Source organism: Lycium barbarum, chromosome 10, assembly GCF_019175385.1.
Source record: "Lycium barbarum isolate Lr01 chromosome 10, ASM1917538v2, whole genome shotgun sequence".
NCBI lineage: Eukaryota > Viridiplantae > Streptophyta > Magnoliopsida > Solanales > Solanaceae > Lycium > Lycium barbarum.
In genome coordinates, this window is record NC_083346.1 from 40,441,626 (window position 1) to 40,445,823 (window position 4,198).

The 4,198-nt window shown below is 35.0% G+C and overlaps 1 long non-coding RNA gene across 1 annotated transcript; it reads right to left on the reverse strand.

The window, feature by feature from the left end:
• Positions 1-1,055: 1,055 nt before the first annotated feature.
• Positions 1,056-3,842, reverse strand: LOC132613467 (uncharacterized). The gene is made up of 3 exons (XR_009571947.1): positions 3,735-3,842; positions 1,555-1,803; positions 1,056-1,304 (listed from the first exon to the last, which is right to left on the reverse strand). It is a non-coding gene; the product is annotated as an uncharacterized LOC132613467 (long non-coding RNA).
• Positions 3,843-4,198: the final 356 nt, after the last annotated feature.

A 4,198-nucleotide genomic window follows, 5' to 3' on the forward strand; every position in this document is an offset into this window, starting at 1 on the left:
ACCTTAGATAGTGGTTGAACAAGTCTTGAGTGGAGTTACTCCTTTAGCACCAAAACCCTACTTCACTTCCCTTGGGTTTTCTTGAATTAGATGAACTTTGGCTAGGTTTCATACATTTGGGTTCATGGATTTGGTGTTATTGATCATGGATTTCCCTTGAATTTTCTTGTGGATGAAATGTTGAGAGGGTTCTAGAGGGTTTTCGGACCAAAAATGGTGAGAAAATGGGTTAAAAACGAAGTTGGGTATATATAAAATTGTCCAGAAGGTTCGGAACTGGCAAAACATGCAACATCATATGCGAGTCGCATGTCGAACATGCGAGTCGCATGTTGTGTCGCAAATCATGCCAGCAGCCTAACTCTCACTGGCACAACATGCGACACCAAATGCGAGTCGCATGTTGAACATGCGACACCAAATGCGAGTCGCATGTTGAACATGCGAGTCGCATGTTGCGCCAGAACGTGATGAACTATCTGCGGTAAAATGGCCATAACTTTTGATCCCGATATGCTGTGAGGGCCCACGACCTATGGTTGGAAAGCTCTTTCAATGATCTACAACTTTCATCCTGTGGTGTTATTCCCAAATTCCAACTTTATAATAGCGTTTTTGCCCCTTCAAATCAGATCATCCGAAAACGTTTTCCTTAACTCGCCCTTTTGGATGGCTTATGCCCATATTTGGCTTATGGGTCCTTCTTGAAACTTACTTAACACTTCATTGCCAATATAAGGGATATTATAACTCTTCTCCAAAATTTCATTAAGTCATCATTAATTCGATACTCGAAATTCTTTCCCGATACACAACATATACCTTGTTTTCCTTAACAACTTTCGTCTCCTACCTCCAATATCTTTGAAACCTCATTTAGAATCATTAAATATTATTCCTTACTTATCGAAACATCATATGCATCATGCCCTTCGTCAGTCAATTCACTGTGCATGAACAGACAAAGTGACGAGGTGTTACATTATATTAACCAAACTAATCAATTATTACTCATTCAAACATCAAATGAACAAAATAAGTCGTGCCATAAAATACTGAAATAAGTGCGGAAGTTCTAACTATTACAAAATCCCTAAAATCCGAAAGCCATCGTATATGACTCTAATCTAAAACATAGCTATTGAATGAAATCTGACTAATAAATCCATAATGTCCAAAATGAGAAAAGACATCATAAGAGAAGATCTTCGGGGGGCGTGGCATGGGATAAGCTCACCCTAAATCTATCAGTAAATGTCCTCCACGCTAGATGTGAGGGCGGGTAGCAGTCTCCGTATCACAATCTGCACTCAAAGAATGTAATAAGGTAGTATCAGTATAAACACTATGTACTGGTAGATATCATAGGCCGACTAATATTAGTATCATGCATAATTCATAAAATCAATAGAATAAACAAGCCAGTCAATAGACATGAATATCAAAAACCACAGCAAGTCAACCAAGGGTAATCACAATCAAATCACCAAGAAGTCAAAAATCACAATCACGTAAGCCACAACTGAAATAAGTTAGCACAACGAGCACACTCACTGTGCACACATGCTATCTGATGTCATTGCTCAGTAGTCATGACCTGCAGAGTACCCATGGTGTCCATGTACCACCCGTTACGGATACTCATCGGACCTGATCCATAAATCCTCCACTCCGGAAAGAACCTCGGACGCGGATCCAGGACGAATTGTTGAACCTCCTCACAATTCAACAAAACATACATTTGTGTTGCATCCCGCTCCTTATCGGACAAATAGCATTTGTTCATCTCCCTACTCTGACATCCTAGACAAAAAAAAATGGATAGACAACCATCAGATTTTCGAGTAACTTTGTTCAGCCTAGTTTTCACAGTTGGCTAGAAATAATGGGAACTGAATGTTGAAATTTCTTGAATGATATAAGCTTCACATATTGATCCCTCGACACGAGATCTCTTTTTGGATTTCTTCTTTAAACTGCGTAGCTTGCTACATTAATATATATTTTTAGTGTGTTGTTAAGTAAATTAATTAATTATCTAATCAACGATTCGATTTTGATTCTTATAGCTCAAAAGGGCATATCGATCGAAACTGAACTGGTCCACCAGCTATTGCTTCATATGGTAAATGAATTGGCAAATGTTCCATGGAATCAAAGAAACCAAGAGGAGATATTTTCTCTAGCTTGAAAATATCAACCTTTATACTTTCTTCAAGCTTCTAAAGATCTTTTACTTTCAACACAGTTGTGCATAAACCTTTAAAAATAAGCTAATCTTTGTTGAGGCATATTAAATCAGCTCTGGCAAAAAATCTCGACATGCAATTGGTAGCAACCTTTCAAGAAATACATGACAATGATGGCTCTTCATCCTTGATAATTTACAATCATCCATGTCTACACATCTAGACTTCTTAATAATTAGACAAGTCATGTTGTCTGCCATGAAACTGATTTTGTAGAGCATTTTCAAGAAACAATCAACTAATTCGAGTTCTTAATCATGCAGTGATCTTCATAATGAAATTTTTAATAGCTCTTAACAATTTCTAAGAAATGTTACATTCAAAAGCCGTTTGGCACTCTAAACATATGCTAATCTCCAAAGGAAAAAAAATTATGTGAACCTCATATAGATGTCAAGGAAAACAGAAACCAACAACATTAATGCAAGTAAGGCAACTAAGAGCCTCTATGATAAAGAATGGAAGTATGAACAAAGCCAGAAGCGTTGGCTGAATTTGCAAGAGCTTGGAAACCAAAGGTCAACTCGTGGAGGTGTTTTGGTTATCATGAACCTTTACTATCTAACTCAGTGACAAAACACTATTGTTAGTACTTAAGATAATTAGTTAATACATGAAATGCAAAACTTCTTATATATTCTTAGCTCACCAATTTAAACAGATGTGACACTACCACGAGTATCTAATCTAAGAGGGATTCGGTATCACATTTAATTAAGAGAAAATAAATTGCATTTTTTTAAAAGGAAATGTAGAACATAATAAAAAATTCATACTGAGCAACATAAACTTTAAATTTAATTATACAAACAGAGGCGCACCTGAAAAACTTAAGACTTTCTCACTAGCTTGTCTTTTGTTTTAGCAGCATAAAGAGAAAAAGATGCCCAAATGATTCCAGCTCTTTCTAATGAACAAAACGGCAAGTTTCAATCTCAAAGTTTTAAATTTTAAATTTTATTATTTTTTACTCTCATATCCTGGTTTTCTACATATGTAATAAGGACATTTATCATTCCTAGGTTTTCGATAAAGGAGACGAGAAGTAACGCCATCAAATCTTACGAGAAATAATAATTGCCAGATGTCCACTACAAAATTTCTCTATTTCAATGATATAAAAATAATTTGCATATGCTTGCTAGAGCAATTGTCAATCACGTACAGTATTTTTATGATTTAGTATCTTTCTTACACATTATTAATAGGGACCAAAATTTAATATCCCCAATCCATGTTTAGTTCATGAGAAAACATAATAAAAAGCTCATACTAAGCAACCTACAACGATACCCCAAATTGGATTATATAAACGGACACCCCCAAATAAGATAACAAAATCCAGTTAAGAGTTCGTCCTCCATATCTAACAACAGCAGAGTATTTTTTTTATAAGGAAAACAAAGATTGCTATCTCCTATCTAACAAAAACAAATTAGAGACTACCCTTTCAACAAATGCATTAGGGTAAGGAGAAATTCATACCAGAAGGCAGATGAAGGCAGTAATCAGTTGTGGTTTCCAGCTTTTGTAGACTAGAATAAATAGCTCGAGTTTTCCGAGCATGAAGAGACCTGAAGTATGCCTCGTGCGTTTGAGGGGCTTGAGAAGAGTAGTTCAGTTACTTTGTTTTCTAGGATTTTAAGGCAACTTTAAGAGATTTTAAGCGGTAATTAACTTTAATAAATTAAGAAAAAAGGTTGACTTTAAAGACATAACTATTAAGAATAAATGCTGACTCTATATTTGCTCCACTAACCGCTAACTATGTGGGTCTTTAATTTTTAATAAATTATTAATTAATATATTAAAATTAATAATTTAAATAGATAAAATTACATAGAAATTACAAGAAATATAAAACTAATGAAATGTATGCAGAATTGTTTCATCTTTAAACACTAATCATAATGAGCAATTGACTAAAAATTGATCGGAATTGTTTCACA